This window comes from Bufo bufo, chromosome 2 (genome assembly GCF_905171765.1).
Source record: "Bufo bufo chromosome 2, aBufBuf1.1, whole genome shotgun sequence".
In the NCBI taxonomy this organism is placed as follows: domain Eukaryota; kingdom Metazoa; phylum Chordata; class Amphibia; order Anura; family Bufonidae; genus Bufo; species Bufo bufo.
In genome coordinates, this window is record NC_053390.1 from 473,215,251 (window position 1) to 473,232,468 (window position 17,218).

Here is a 17,218-nt window from a genome sequence, read left to right on the forward strand (position 1 = left end):
TGGGGATGGATGGCAAGGGAAGTTTACAAAAATGGACAACAGTTCCAGACAGTAGATAGCCTTCGTGCGGCCGTCTTCACCACTTGGAGAAATGTTCCCACTCACCTCATGGAAACACTTGCATCAAGCATGCCGAAACGAATTTTGGAAGTGATAAACAATAACGGCGGAGCTACTCATTACTGAGTTCATGTTTGGAAGTTGGATTTCTGTTTTGGGGGGGTTTATTTTTTTTTGCAGGTGTGTTCCTAAACTTTTGATCAGCTGAAAAACAGCCTGTTTCAGTTTATTCGTTCACCACAGATAAAGATAGTCCAGACGGCACCACTCCCCTTATAACACGCTGGTAATAATAGATAAATGTCCTCTGTGAAAGTCGGGTGTCAGGCAGCAATGCGGAGGTGCCTGCTTGCAATAGCGAATATAATAGTGCACTTGAGAAAATAGAAAAAATCAGCGGCACTCATCAGTTGCAGGTTTTCAACATATCATCACTTTATTTGTGACAATAGGTACATGCTTTACAGGGCTGGGGCGGACAAGCCTTTCATAGAAATCAAAAAGCCGCCTAGGCGGTGTGTGGCAGCGACGGCCGTTTCGCACAGTATGTGCTTCTTCCGGCTACCTGAATGACGTGCACAGGTGTGCCTGCTCATTTAAGAAGGAGTGTGAGAATTAACCCTGCGTGGGGTACCTGAATCTCAATGGCAATTTAAGGCAGCACCTGTGTACGTATACAACTGAAACAAAATCAAAAGCAAATCAGTACATTCAAATGAATACATTGAGGTCATTCCGATCGTTCAGACCTAGGGGTCCCATGGCATCTGTGTGGATTATCCATCTCGCTTCTTTCTGCAACAGGAGGCGATGCCTGTCGCCTCCTTGTTTCAAATGTGGAATTACCTCAATTCCAGCAAAACCCAGGCATTTTTTATTACCCCCGTGTTTCTGCCATACATGGTCTATTAAATGTGGGCAGCCCTTCTTAGTCTTGATGGAATTGAGGTGTTCACGGAACCTGTCCAGCAAAGGTCTTATTGTTTTTCCTATGTAAAATGACCCGCACTCGCATTTGACCACGTACACAACATATGTGGTTTTACATTCATTCTGTGTGACACTTCTCCTATGAACAAAATTCTGTCTCGGAGCATGTGATCACAGAAGGAGCAATTACCGCACCGATGATTCCCTGAGGGTTTTTTTACATTCAGCCACTGACTAGGAGACTGACTGTTCACACTTCATGCGACCAGCCCTGAAGAAATCGGTCACATACCTTAAAGACACCAGAGACTTTCTTCTGGCACTGGAGGACCTCCAGTGGCAGGAGGATTGGAACCTGGTGTCTTTGGATGTAGAAAGCCTATATACCTGCATTCCCCAGCGAGCGGGAGTAGGGGCAGTCGCAGATATGTTAAAATCAACTGATAAAGACGAGACGTATGTCCAGTTCATAGAGGAAGCGTTACTGTTTGTTCTAAGCAACAATGTTTTCAGGTTTGGCGAACAATGGTATCGGCAGGTGCGCGGCACAGCGATGGAGACGCCAGTGTCATGCACCTTTGCCAATATATACCTTAACACCCTGGAAAACAAATATATATTCAGCACAAGTAACCCCTTTCTACCTAACATCCAGATGTTCTTACGCTATGTGGATGATGTCTTCATGGTGTGGAGGGGAGCTCAAGCAACATGCGAAGATTTCGTGGCATATTTAAATCGCGAGAATGACATGAACATGTTTTTCACCTTGAACTTTGGTGGTAATATTTTAGAATTTCTTGATGTCCGTGTCATTATCCGTGATGGCGAGATCATAACAGAAGGTTTTCGTAAACCCACTGCTTCGGACTCCCTTCTGCACCATGGAAGTTTCCATCCACGTAGCGTGAAGGAGGCCATACCATACGGGCAGTTTATGCGACTGAGACGCATTAACAGCTGTAATGAAGGCTATATGAGACAGGCTACGGAACTAAAAAATCGCTTGGGGAGAAGGGATTATCCAGTTAGGATGCTAGATGCGGCTTTGAGTAGGGCAAGTATAAGAACACAAAAAGAGTTACTACATCAGGGAGATAAACCTGAAAAAGACAACAGATTTGTATTTGTGTTCAAATACAGCCCAATGGCCGATGCAATAAAAAAAATCATCTATGATAATTGGGATCTATTAAAAAGTGAGAAATGTCTAGATAAATTCACAGCCAGGAAACCTATCATTGCCTTCAGGAAAACGCATACCCTCAGGGACCAACTAGTAAATAGCCGCATGAAGTGTGAACAGTCTCCTAGTCAGTGGCTGAATGTAAAAAAAAACTCCGGGAATCATCGGGGGCGGTAATTGCTCCTTCTGTGATCACATGCTCAGAGACAGAATTTTGTCCATAGGAGAAGTGTCACACAGAATGAAGCAATTTTGCACATGTAAAACCACATATGTCGTGTACGTGGTCAAATGCGAGTGCGGGTCATTTTACATAGGAAAAACAATAAGACCTATGCTGGAAAGGTTCCGTGAACACCTCAATTCCATCAAGACTAAGAAGGGCTGCCCACTTTTAATAGACCATGTATGGCAGAAACACGGGGGTAATAAAAAATGCCTGGGTTTTGCTGGAATTGAGGTGATTCCACATTTGAAACAAGGAGGCGACAGGCATCGCCTCCTGTTGCAGAAAGAAGCGAGATGGATAATCCGCACAGATGCCATGGGACCCCTAGGTCTGAACGATCGGAATGACCTCAATGTATTCATTTGAATGTACTGATTTGCTTTTGATTTTGTTTCAGTTGTATACGTACACAGGTGCTGCCTTAAATTGCAATTGAGATTCAGGTACCCCACGCAGGGTTAATTCTCACGCTCCTTCTTAAATGAGCAGGCACACCTGTGCACGTCATTCAGGTAGCCGGAAGAAGCACATACTGTGCGAAACGGCCGTCGCTGCCACACACCGCCTAGGCGGCTTTTTGATTTCTATGAAAGGCTTGTCCGCCCCAGCCCTGTAAAGCATGTACCTATTGTCACAAATAAAGTGATGATATGTTGAAAACCTGCAACTGATGAGTGCCGCTGATTTTTTCTATTTTCTCAAGTGCACTATCAGTTTATTCGTTGTTTTCATTAAATTGAATGCTCAAAAAATGTTTTGGCTCACTCCCATTTCTTCTTGTTGCATGTTGAAGCTCTACTTGGAACCTTGTTAAGATCCAGCCATGCTAAATAGGATTTTTTGCCATTTATCAAGTGGTCTTAAACTTTTGATCAGGACTGTATAATTATATGTTGAATATGTTTTGGTAAACAGCTAAAGTGCCAAATATTTCTCAACCTAACTGTATACAATGAACTGACATCCAAGGTGTCAAGAACCAAATTTAGTTGCCAGTGGATGCCCTCAATAATTTGATAATAATGACCAATAATGATCTGTGTGGTGACTATTGCAGTAAAGCTTTGTCTATGTGAAAACCAGACAACAAAGTGGATATTAGAGATCCCATCCAGTTTTCAAACTATGCACACACAACATGGTGGTTCTGGTCCAAGTTTTCCAAAGAACTGTAAGCCAAATATAAAATGATAAACCTGGAGAAGACATCTATTATAGCTACTGGGGGAGTAGTGGTGATCATGCTAAAACACAAATAACATTAAGAATATTGCCATCAGTGTCACTATTTTTCAAGCTGATACTTTGCATCAACTTACAAAAATTGGTGTGCATACCCAACAAATTAGAACATGAGTCCAACAACGTAGCAAAATGTAATTTATTAGATTTCACTTAAAAAATACATATAGCAAGGGGAGTAAACATGAACCAGTGTGGTAGCAAGAATATGAGGAGAGCACATGGGAAGGGGATAGTAATAATCATATACAAGTGCAGAGAGTCATATGTGGTAATACTGAATGGAGGCTGGAACGTGCCTGGTCCACTGCACACCACCGGTGTGAGGAAAATGTGCAGGGATCAAGCAAGCACACAGCCTGCAAGTGTAACAGCAGTACTGCACAGGGTTTACAGAATGTAAATACAATCACAGTCAACAAGTTACAAAGTGATCCCCTTCCCAGTGTCACCTCATCTGTCCAACGCGTTTCGCCAAACAGGCTTCGTCAGGGACGAAGCCTGTTTGGCGAAACGCGTTGGGAAGGTGACGTGACACTGGGAAGGGGATCACTATCTTGTTTGATTAACTTTGTAACTTGTTGACTGTATTTACATTAAAGTAGAAGACTGTGGCACGCCTGCAGCCTATCAGTGATAGTTGCTGTTGTACTCAAATTCTATAAAACTATCAGAGATATTTAATAACATTACCATAATACATTGAGATTTTTAGGACATAGGCATGTATATCTCACTACACTGCTGAATACTAAATCATGGACAGAAACTGATCTCTACAGTCCTGAATATACTGAATATTGGAATATCTACAATCACTCCCTAAAATCTCAGGTATTCAGGAATGGCCTTGAAGCTATCATGGAAAGTAGTGACAATTCAAATATATGCAGTGGGAGGGCCCTGCACTGTTCATATATATGTTTTATTTTTGAATACAATAAATTGAATCATTGAAGATTTATCAGGCCATGGAGAGAGCTGGGTTATTTTAAGCACAGTTGCATCTTTCATTATGAGCAGCTGTTAGGGATGAGCGGACCGTTGGATGTCCGGGTTCGAGGGGTTTGGCTGAACTTTGTTTCAAAGTTCAATTCGGGTTCTGACCCTCTTGACCCCAAACAATGAACCCCATTGAAGTCAATGGGGACCTGAACTTTTGGGGCACTAAAATGGCTCTAAAAAAGTCATAGAAAGAGCTAGAGGGCTGCAAAAGGCTCCAAAGTAGGCGTAAGAGCTGTACAATTGCCCTGCAAACAAATGTGGATAGGGAAATGACTTAAAAATAACATAAAATGCATAAAAACAACAATCTTGAACCAAGAGGTGGAGGTCCAAGTGGAGTAGAATGTTGAGTAGACTTTGGACGTGGCGGTGTAGGTGGAAGAGGCAGAGGAGGTGGAGGAAGAAGCCAACACTCAGTTTTCTTTTTGTTTTGTTTTTTAAATGTGTCTGTCATTTCTGTGTGTGACCTTTAGCCATTTTTGGGTGTGTGGCCAGTATATTTCTGTACTCTGCCAATATAAGACATAATAATTTTGATCCAGGAGGTGGAGGTCCGAGTGGAGGAGGAGGTGGACGTGGAGGAGTCAGGGGAGGAAGCCAACACTGTTTCTGTTTCTTTATTTTTCCATGTGTCCGTCAATTCTGTGTCAGGTTGCTAAGGTCCACGGCGTGACAGTTTCGTGCTTGTATGTCCTAGGTTAAAACTGGGTAAAAAAATCTTCTCAGTTATAGATCTTATACGTCCCATATCTGGGGACTATATATTAAAAGAATTTACTCTCCTACAACAGTTAGACAGATGAAGAGGTGTTCTTTATTTATTTTTTTTATTCCTGAGTGTCACAGACACACTCCACAGAAGAAATTCCTCCCCACATTAGTTAGATGGATGCAAAATGGGTCATATTACAATTCTTAATGTTAATGGGCTATGGCAAAAGAACACACAAAGTGCTCTGCAGTATAACAATGCCTGGGTGCGGTCGGTATACTTCTCTACTCTGCCAAGACATAATAATCCTGAGCCTTGAGGCGGATTTTCCAGTGGAGGAGGAGGCAGATGTGGCGATGCAGACGGAAGAGGCGGACGTGGGGGTGCAAATGGATGTGGTGATGCAGGCGGAAGAGGTCACCAATCTTTAAACATTTTTATTTTTCTTATTTTTTTCTTGTTTTTGTTTTTTGGTTTGTGAAGGCCCCAAAACATTGGGAAATAGCAAAGAAAATAGCTGGAGTATAACAATTGCTGGGTGCGGCCAGTATAGCCCTCTACTCCGGCCAAGGTATGGACAAGTCCTGTGGGATCCATGCCTGGTTCATTTTAATGAACATGAGTTTGTCCAGGTTGGCTGTGGACAGGCAGATGTGCCTGTCTGTGATCACTCTCCTGCTGTGCTAAACACACATTTGGACAATACACTTGCCGCAGGGCAGGTCAGCACCTCCAAGGTGTAAAAAGCAAGCTCAGGCCATGTGAGCAATTTTGAGACCCAGAAGTTAAATAGGGCAAACCCATCAGTTTGTGCAGACGTGTGGACACGTACTGTTCCTGGTAAGACAATCCATATCAGATGGTGGTGCTATATATTGTGGCGTTCAGACAAAGCTTTTCCACATTTCGGCCATGCTAACCTTCCCTCCTCATCCTTCAAAACCGTGCCCTGGCTGGACAGTTGGGTACCTAGCTTCTGTTGGTGCAGAGACCCACCCTCTGAGCCACCTGTGGATGACTGTCCTGATAACCATGGGAATGATCCCTGTTCCTCCTCCTCTTCCTCCTGTGCCACATCCTCATCCATCAGCGCCTGAAGCGTTTTTTCAAGGAGACATAGAAGTGGGCTAGTAAGGCTGATGACGGCATCATCACCGCTGGCCATGTTGGTGGAGTACTCGAAGCAGTGCAACACGGCACACAAGTCAAGCATGGAGGCCCACTCATTGGTGGTGAAATGGTGCTGTTCCGAAGAGCGACTGCCTCATATGCAACGTACCCACAAGGTGGAACTCCACCTTGCACATACTGGAGAGACTGTGCGAGCATGTGTGCTGCAGCTGAAACTCCATTATCGCCTGCTGATGATGATGTATAGTCTTGTGTACATGCAGTCTTACCCATAGGGCCTCGATGCGCTTAGCTGGCTGATTCAACAAGGGAGGAAAAAGAAGAAGGCATGACACTTTACCATGGGCCACAAAGGCCTAGAGGATAAGGCACCTATTCTAGAGACCAGTTTCCTAGCACTTATCAAAATAGAGAATCAAGAAAAAGGGAGGGAAGGTAGAGGGATCTCAAGGTTCAGAGGGTTCAGGCGAGATATAGAGAATGTGAAGAGAACAAAATTAATTAACGTGAGGAAAAAGTATCTTTAAAAAAGGAGGGACATTACCAACTGTGAATTTATAGACTAAGATTTAGAAAAAAAAACAAAATTATGTGAACCAAAAATAAGTGTTATATAGGAAGATCAAACGCCTGTTTGAAAAGTAAGGTTTTCAGTGCACGTCTGAATGAGAGAAGACTGGGAATCATTTTCAGGGCCAGAGGTAGGTGTTTCCAAAATCTGGCCCCTTGAGCCGAAAAGGATCTACCTCCACGTCTGATCTTATTAACTTGCGGGATGTTAAAATTCACAGAGTTACTAGTAACTCTCAATGTCCTCAACGGGGCGTACCTGGTGAATTTACATCGCAGGTACAAGGGCCCCACACCATGGAATACCCTATGCATGAAGCATCCAATCTTGAACATCACCCGTTGTTGGACGGGGAGCCAGTGCAAGGCATTAAGAGAGGGAGTGATATGCTCTCTCGGGCAACACCCATTAGTAGCCTTGCTGCGGCATTCTGCACAAGTTGAAGTCTATGCAAGTTCTTCTTAGGGAGTCCCATGTACAAGGCATTACAATAGTCCAACCGACTGCTGATCGCTGCTCCGACCAAGGCTTTCCTGAGAGGGGATTCGATGTATTTTAAGATCCTCAAAAACACAGAAATATAGTGGCAATACTGGAGGAGCGGCTCAACCCCTAACACTGTAGCGTGTTTTACATTGGGGGAGCAGCCCCACCGCATGTGGACCGCAGCAAACGACTATCCCCAGCAAAAAATGCATACGGTGGAGGATGTCGGCGCGGTCCACATGCACCACAAGAGCATCCTACACAAAATGGAGCATTGTGCGGATGTAAATACAATCATATAAATCACAGAAAAAATGCACCAAACGGATATGCCACTGACTATACTGGCTAGTCATAAATGCAGATATTAAAAGCTGAGACTTTCACCAATATATTCCTGTCAGGAAAATATCGGAGCCCATCATTGCACCACGTCACGGTCACTCAGCATGGCAAAGGGTCCTACCACTACGCTACCTATGGTGTGAACACGGTCTGAAGGCGATGTAATCCAGCTCGCAGCCAGGCTTCCACACAAACGCCTAGCAGGACAACTAGTGCAATGTGAACAAAGCCAAGACTGCAAGCCACGCCCATATCAGACCCTGTGATGGAGGTCACCAGGTGCAAAAGAGTGTTTGAATGCCAGGTAACGGCACATACACTACATATAGAACAAGACAAAAACACAGAAATATAGTGGCAATACTGGAGGAGCGGCTCAACCCCTAACACTGTAGCGTGTTTTACATTGGGGGAGCATTTACATTGGGGGTGCATTTTTTCTGTGATTTATAGTATTTTAAGATCCTCCTCAGAAGTTTCAGCTGGTAGTGGCAGGTACTAACCACCTGATTTATCTGAGGAGCCAGGGTTAATCTGGAGTCCAAGACCACTCCCAAGTCCCTGACCTGGATGGCTGTCTCAGGGACAGGTCCAAAAGACAATGGCCATTGGGGTGCTGAGGGTGTAATTTTCTGGTCACTGAATGTAAAACATTCAGTTTTGGTGCCATTAAGCTTTAGATAATTGGCACTCATCCAGTGATCGAACTCCAAGAGACATCCGGCCAGATCGACTTGATCAACTGTACCTTTGGCAAGCCTAAAGTACAGTTGTGTATCATCCGCATAAACATGAAACTGAAGATTGTGGCTCCTGATGATGTCGGCCAATGGTCTCAGATAGATGTTGAACAAGACTGGAGATAGTGCCGAGCCTTGTGGTACTCCACAGGACAGTGGGAGAACAGCTGAGTGAAATACCCCCAGCTTCACTCATTGTACCCTGTCCTGGAGAAATGAGACCATCCATGCCAAGGCCTTTCCATCTAGTCTGGCTACCACTTTCAGCCGATTCAGTAACACTTGATGGTCAATAGTGTCAAAAGCGGATGATACGTCCAGAAGGACTAGGACCATAGAATCGTTCTGGTCTAATGCCATCAGTAGATCGTCCTGGACATTGACCAGAGCGTTCTCAGTACCCCTTCCGGGTCGGAATCCCGACTGGAAGTCGTCAAGAATGTGATTGGCCTCCAGATATCCCTGTAGTTGTGCAACAACCTCCCTCTCGCCTATCTTTGCAGCGAACGGCAGTCCCGAAATCGGTCTAAGGTTACTCAGATTGGTCACAGGTAGCACCGGTTTCTTAGGCAGGGGTGTTACCACTGCCTGCTTCAGAATAGTCGGCACCCGACCGCTGGAAAAGGAACTATTTATAATGTCTCGAATGTATGGTGCCATTGCAACCTCAGCAGACTTCACCGCGGCCGCCGGGCATAGGTCTAGAGGCGAGGAGGAGGATCTGAGAGCTCCAATGATTTCAATCGTTCTCTCCTCAGAGATGGGCTGAAATTCTGTGAGGGAATAGGGTAATGTTGAGAGTGAAGAAGAAAGTGTCTCGTCTGTCCTATGAACCGTTGGGATATTGTGCCTAAGTTTCTGGATTTTTTCAGCAAAGTAGTCGGCCATTTGCTGGCACAGTGCTTGAGAGTGCTCCATCGTTGCAATCTTACATCTAGGATTGGCTAGTTCTTTAGCCACTTTGAAAAGTTCTCTGGAGTTGTTAACCGCATTGTCTGTTTTATTTGAGTAGTATGTTCTTTTGGTATTTTAAAAATTATCTCTGTACTTTCTCATACTTATTTTGTATTTAATTTTGGTGTCTTCTATGGGATTTTTTCTCCAGGCCTTTTCAAGGGCTCTGGTAGTCTTTTTATCCTCTCTTAATTCAGCAGTGAACCAAGGCTGGTTTTTATTAGAGGGACGAGGTTGCTGTTTATGTTTCATAGGTGCTAAGGTGTTTAGTGTAGCCTCTATACAATCATTAAAAGCTGTTAGCTTTGCTACCGTGGATTCTATGGAGCAGAATAAATCTATATTCAGATTCTCCTTAAAGCTATTGCCAAATTCCTCCAAATTAAGAATTTTCAAATTTCTTTGTTGAGTGAGAGTCTTATCTCTCACTGGAAAATAGGGAGCTTTTTTTTAAAGGGGGTATAGTTTGAGTAAAAAGTATATTTTTGTGATCAGTCCACACCAGATCATGTATGGATTGGACCTGTATCTCCACCCCGGATGTCAGAATCCAGTCCAGGATGTGGCTGCCCCTGTGAGTCGGGGAGGTCACCACCTGCATGAAGCCAATGGTCTCAAGGGATGTTAATAATTGCTGGGTTTGGATGTTGGACACATCATCGGCCCAGCAATTTATGTCGCCCACAATGATGTTCTTCTGACTATCTAGGAAGGCCGATGTGGCCAATTCCAGCAGTTTATCAAATCCTGTTTTTAAATCTGGGGGGTGGTAGACAATATAGATTGAGAAGGCCTCTTCTGGACTCTTCTGGCATTTGATAGCTAGGTGTTCGAAAGTTTTGAAAATTGGGCCATTCTTAAGGGCTGTCATCATTAGATGCTCACGAAAGACCATTGCAACAGTCTCTCCGGCATGTACAAGGTGGAGTTCCACCTTGTGGGTATGTCGCATATGAGGCAGTGAGCAGGAAGGCCCAAGTTACGCTGCAGCGCAGACAGGCGAGCAGCAGCAGGGGGATAATGCCGAAAGCATGCACAGATGGCCCTCACTTTCTGCAGCAGCTCTGACATCTCCGGGTAATTCTTCAGGAACCTCTGCACCACCAAGTTCAGCATATGTGCCAGGCAAGGGATGTGTGTCAAACCGGCTAGGCCCAGAGCTGCTACGAGATTTCGCCCATTGTCGCACACCACCAGGCCTGGCTTGAGACTCAGCGGCACCAACCATGTCCGCCCACAGATCCTGCACGGTGTGGAGTCTTTACCCCAAACATGTGAGTTTTAGAACAGCCTGCTGTCTTTTCCACCTCGCTGTGCTGAAGTTGGTGGTGCAGGTATTGCGCTGACTTGATGAAGAGGCGGTAGATGAGGAAGCGGCGTAGGAGGCAACAGGAGGCACTGAGAAACGTCCAGCAATCCTCGGTGACTGTAGGACATGCGCCAAACCGCTGTCCGCCTCAGGCCTAGCTACCACTACATTTACCCAGTGGGCAGTTAGGTAGATATAACGTCCCTGTCTGTACTTAATGGTCTACGTGTCAGAGGTTATGTGGACCTTGCCACTGATGGCGTTGCGCAGCGCACACCTGATTTTTTCCGCCACTTGTTCGTGCAGGGATGGCCCGCCTGGAAAAGTAGTGGTGGCTGGGAACCACATACCGTGGGACAGCTGCCATGATGACATTTTTAAAACTCTCCGTCTGCACCAGAATGAATGGAAGCATTTCAAATGCCAGAAATTTAGAAATGCTGGCATTCAGGGACAGGGCTTGCGGGTGGGTAGGGGGGTACTTTCTCTTTCTCTCCAGTGTTTGGGGGATGGACAGCTGAACGTTTCCATGGGATAGTGTGGAGATGCTTGGTGATGGTGGTGTTGCTGCCACATCCTATGTTTGCAGGGTGGCAGGTGCCACAGTCGCTCCAGAGGGGGAGGAAGATGCCAAGATTGCAGCAGGAGGAGCTGGTTTACCTGCGAACTGCAGCTCGTGCTTTGCGGTTAGATGCCGGATCATGCAAGTGGTGCTCAGGTTTAGAACATTTATGAGACAAGGATAAAAGAGAAAAACGATCCAGCACTCCTGTTTTATTGTCGTGATAAAAATTTGTACAGTGGTACAACCTCCATTAGTGTCATTCGCACACTAATGGAGGTTGTACCACTGTACGAATTTTTATCACCACAATAAAAGAACCGACGGCTCTAGAATTACAGGAGTGCTGGATCGTTTTTTTTTTTTTATCCTTGTCTCAAGAGGTCTCACCATGGTTTCCTGTGCACCCAAGGACTGCAATACATGTGGCAGGTGAGCTGGTTTACCCTACAAGTCTTAGAACATTTATGCCTCATTTCAGGCTCTGACTTCACAGCTTGCAAATCGCCCATGTTCTTTCATCAGCACACTGCCTGCTTTGGTGTGCTGTGTCTCTTGGCACTTTGGACAGTAGCAGATCTGCTGGCTGGGGAACAGCTGCTCTGCTTTTGCACCCAGCACCTCTTTTGCTGTGCAGCTGCCGCTGTGTGAACCCCTCCTCTGCCTCTGAACTGCACGTGTTACAGGCATGACTTGGATATCATGTAAGGTCTAGGACCTTATCATCCTCTACATCATCATCTTCCACCCACTCCTCAAACCTTCCCCAGTTGACAACTGTGTTTCCTCATCGTCATCAGAGACGTGCTGCTGTGGTTCTCCCACATCCTCATCGTTAAACATAAGTGGTCTGGCATCAGTGCACTCAATCTCTGTCACTTCTGAGGCAGGGCTAGGTGGATTGCCCACGAAAACTCCGCCAGCAGAGTCATCAAATAGCATAAGTGACTGCTGCATTACCTGGGGCTTAGACTGTTTGGCTGATGTGCAAGGGGTTGAGGTGAAAGATGGATGCCCATGCCAACTCTGCGCTTTCAGCAGTGGACCGGGTGGAAGACAATGTAAAGGAACTGCAGGCACTCTCAGCCATCCAATCGACTACCGCCTCTACTTGTTCTGGCTTTACCATTCTTAGAGTGGTATTTGGGCCTACAAAATGACGCAGAACATCCTGTCGCTTGCGTGCACCAGAGGAAGGTGTTTCATTTGGGCGCGTACCTGGCACAGATCGACAATGTCCTCTCCCTGCAGCTGGAGCTCCACAACCACCAACACCAGCACCACCATGACCATGGCCACGTCCTCCCAGTTGATGCTCTCCTCATTTTGTTACAGTCACTCACAAAATTGGCTGACAGATGAATAATTGTATATCTGTGTCACGGATGGAAAAGAGGTGCTTAGCACAAAAAAAAAAAAAAAGGTAGGTCTCACCAACCCAATTAACCGGCTGATTAACTATTATATATCTCTGTGATGGTGGCAAGTACAGTGTTTTTTTTATCAAAATAAATTACCGTATTTTTCGCCCTATAAGACGCACCTTTTTGAGGAGGAAAATACAGGGGGTGGAGGCCGGCAACTGACTGCTAGTATGGGAGTTTTATAGTGAGTACTAGGTGGATTGCCCTACCGCAGAGGATTTCTACACTTTACATATGGATTGCCTACACTTTACATGTGAATACTGCTTTTTGTGGGGCCCGGTGTAATAGAGTACATTGACTGCACTGGGCTCTGCCGCTATTATATATCCCTGTGACGGTGACAAATACAGTTTTTTTAAACACAAAAAATAGGTAGGTCTCACCGACCAAATTAACCGGCTGAGTAACTATTATATATCCCTGTGATGGTGGCTAGTACAGATTTTTAAACACCCAAAATAGGTAGGTCTCACCGAACCAATTAACCGGCTGATTAACTATTATATACAGTGGGATGCGAAAGTTTGGGCAACCTTGTTAATCATCATGATTTTCCTGTATAAATAGTTGGTTGTTACGATAAAAAATGTCAGTTAAATATATCATATAGGAGACACACACAGTGATATTTGAGAAGTGAAATTAAGTTTATTGGATTTACAGAAAGTGTGCTATAATTGTTTAAACAAAATTAGGCAGGTGCATAAATTTAGGCACCACAAAAAAGAAATGAAATCAATATTTAGTAGATCCTCCTTTTGCAGAAATTACAGCCTCTAAACGCTTCCTGTAGGTTCCAATGAGAGTCTGGATTCTGGTTGAAGGTATTTTGGACCATTCCTCTTTACAAAACATCTTTAGTTCATTCAGGTTTGATGGCTTCCGAGCATGGACAGCTCTCTTTAAGTCACACTATAGATTTTCAATTATATTCAGGTCTGGGGACTGAGATGGCCATTCCAGAACGTTGTACTTGTTCCTCTGCATAAATGCCTTAGTGGATTTTGAGCAGTGTTTAGGGTCGTTTTCTTGTTGAAAGATCCAGCCCCGGCGCAGCTTCACAGCTTTGTCACTGATTCCTGGACATTGGTCTCCAGAATCTGCTGATACTGAGTGGACTCCATGCGTTCTTCAACTTTGACAAGATTCCCAGTCCCTGCACTGGCCACACAGCCCCACAACATGATGGAACCAACACCATATTTTACTGCGGTAGCAGGTGTTTTTCTTGGAATGCTGTGTTCTTTTTCCTCCATGCATAACGCCCCTTGTTATGGCCAAATAACTCAATTTTAGTTTCATCAGTCCACAGCACCTTATTCCAAAATGAAGCTGGCTTGTCCAAATGTGCTTTAGCCCACCTCAAGCGGCACTTTTTGTGCTGTGGACGGAGAAAAGGCTTCCTCTGCATCACTCTCGCATACAGCATCTCCTTGTGTAAAGTGCGCCGAATGGTTGAACGATGCACAGTGACTCCATCTGCAGCAAGATGATGTTGTAGGTCTTTGGTGCTGGTCTGTGGGTTGACTCTGACTGTTCTCACCATTCGTCGCTTCTGTCTATCCGAGATTTTTCTTGGTCTGCCACTTCGAGCCTTAACTTGAACTGAGCCTGTGGTCTTCCATTTCCTCAATATGTTCCTAACTGTGGAAACAGACAGCTGAAATCGCTGAGACAGCTTTCTGTATCCTTCCCCTAAACTATGATGGTGAACAATCTTTGTCTTCAGGTCATTTGAGAGTTGTTTTGAGACCCCCATGTTGCAACTTTTCAGAGAAAATTAAAAGAGGAGGGAAACTTACAATTGACCTCCTTAAATACTCTTTCCCATAATTGGATTCACCTGTGTATGTAGGTCAGGGGTCACTGAGCTTACCAAGCCAATTTGAGTTCCAATAATTAGTTCTAAAGGTTTTGGAATCAATAAAATGACAACAGTGCCCAAATTTATGCACCTGCCTAATTTTGTTTAAACAATTATAGCACACTTTCTGTAAATCCAATAAACTTCATTTCACTTCTCAAATATCAGTGTGTGTGTCTCCTATATGATATATTTAACTGACATTTTTTATCGTAAAAACCAACGATTTATACAGGAAAATCATGACGATTAACAAGGTTGCCCAAACTTTCGCATCCCACTGTATCCCCGTGATGGTGGCAACTACGTTTTTTTTAAACACCAAAAATAGATAGGTCTCACAACCCAATTAACTGGCTGACTAACTATTATATTTCCCTGTGATGGTGGCAACTACAGTATTTTTTCACCAAAAAATAAATAGGTTGGTCTCACCCACACAATTAATTGACTGATTAACTATTATATTTCCATGTCACTGGTGCAAAGGAGTAGGATTGCACCGAAAAAAATGCCAACAGACTGAACAGAACGATTAAGTATGGTATTTCTGTCTCACTGGTGCAAAGAAGCTTTATTGCACCGATCAATAATGTCTACAGGTCACCGGCACATTTTTTTAAAATAATAAAGGCCTAACACTCTCCCTGTCTGCAGCAGCGTCCTGTCCCTACACTAGTATGAGCAGAATGCGGCGCACCATGTGATCCAGCATTTATGCAGGCATGGTCACATGGTGCTCTGGCCAATCAGAGCCATGCCAATAATAGGCACGACTGTGATGGCTTCCAAGATCCCACAGATTAAACGCTTGTTGATTGGCTGCGCTGTAGCCTTTCAACAAGCTTAATTTAAAGTCCGAACAACAAACCCGGACACGGGCTTTGGCGTCAAAATCGGAGTTCAAGTTCGGTACACAGACACCAAAATGTCTGGTATGGCAGTCTGGGTTTGCTCACCTCTTGAAGGTTGTCACAGGTATCTGAAGCCAGTATATCCCACAGCTGCTGGAGGGTTCATGGGGTAGGATCCATAGAGCGAACGCAATGATCTAGGTCAGGGATGCTCAACCTGTGGTCCTCCAGCTGTTGTAAAACTACAACTCCCACCATGCCCTGCTGTAGGCTGCAGGGCTGGTGCAAGGATTTTTGCCAACGCAAGTTTATAGCAGGTAGACTGATACCAATATTCTATCACTGAACTAATTTGTCACTGTTAAGATTGTTTCCATTTTATTATGTGACTCTATGTTATTTGATGACCTGCTCTAGATTTATTGACATGCAGTATGTGAACTTTGTACTAGACTTTGGGTTTGATTCTTTTTTAGAAGTTGTTGGTGTATAATATTGGTCTGTGAAGTAAGAGTGGTGATTATTGCGCATTTTTAATGGTATTAGTATTTTTTATACTACCATTCCTCTTTTTGTGACGTATACCTGTATGAGCAAATAGTAAATAGGTTAAAATATTTGTACATACATTACAGACCAAAAGTTTGGACACACCTTCTCATTCAAAGAGTTTTCTTTATTTTCATGACTATGAAAATTGTAGATTCACACTGAAGGCATCAAAACTATGAATTAACACATGTGGAATTATATACATAACAAACAAGTGTGAAACAACTGAAAATATGTCATATTCTAGGTTCTTCAAAGTAGCCACCTTTTGCTTTGATTATTGCTTTGCACACTCTTGGCATTCTCTTGATGAGCTTCAAGAGGTAGTCCCCTGAAATGGTTTTCACTTCACAGGTGTGCCCTGTCAGGTTTAATAAGTGGGATTTCTTGCCTTATAAATGGGGTTGGGACCATCAGTTGCGTTGAGGAGAAGTCAGGTGGATACACAGCTGATAGTCCTACTGAATAAACTGTTAGAATTTGTATTATGGCAATAAAAAAGCAGCTAAGTAAAGAAAAACGAGTGGCCATCATTACTTTAAGAAATGAAGGTCAGTGAGTCAGCCGAAAAATTGGGAAAACTTTGAAAGTAAGGGCTATTTGACCATGAAGGAAAGTGATGGGGTGCTGCGCCAGATGACCTGGACTCCACAGTCACCGGACCTGAACCCAATCGAGATGGTTTGGGGTGAGCTGGACCGCAGAGTGAAGGCAAAAGGGCCAACAAGTGCTAAGCATCTCTGGGAACTCCTTCAAGACTGTTGGAAGACCATTTCAGGGGACTACCTCTTGAAGCTCATCAAGAGAATGCCAAGAGTGTGCAAAGCAGTAATCAAAGCAAAAGGTGGCTACTTTGAAGAACCTAGAATATGACATATTTTCAGTTGTTTCACACTTGTTTGTTATGTATATAATTCCACATGTGTTAATTCATTGTTTTGATGCCTTCATAGTCATGAAAATAAAGAAAACTCTTTGAATGAGAAAGTGTGTCCAAACTTTTGGTCTGTACTGTACATGCATGTTCACCTTCTCTCATTGCTGTACCCATGGGATAGT

At 44.1% G+C, this 17,218-nt stretch overlaps 1 protein-coding gene across 1 annotated transcript in view; it reads left to right on the plus strand.

The window, feature by feature from the left end:
* The window catches only part of SEMA6B (semaphorin 6B), an 808,975-nt gene that overhangs the window by 262,681 nt on the left and 529,076 nt on the right, over positions 1 to 17,218 (plus strand). The gene's annotated exons all lie outside the window — the stretch shown is intronic.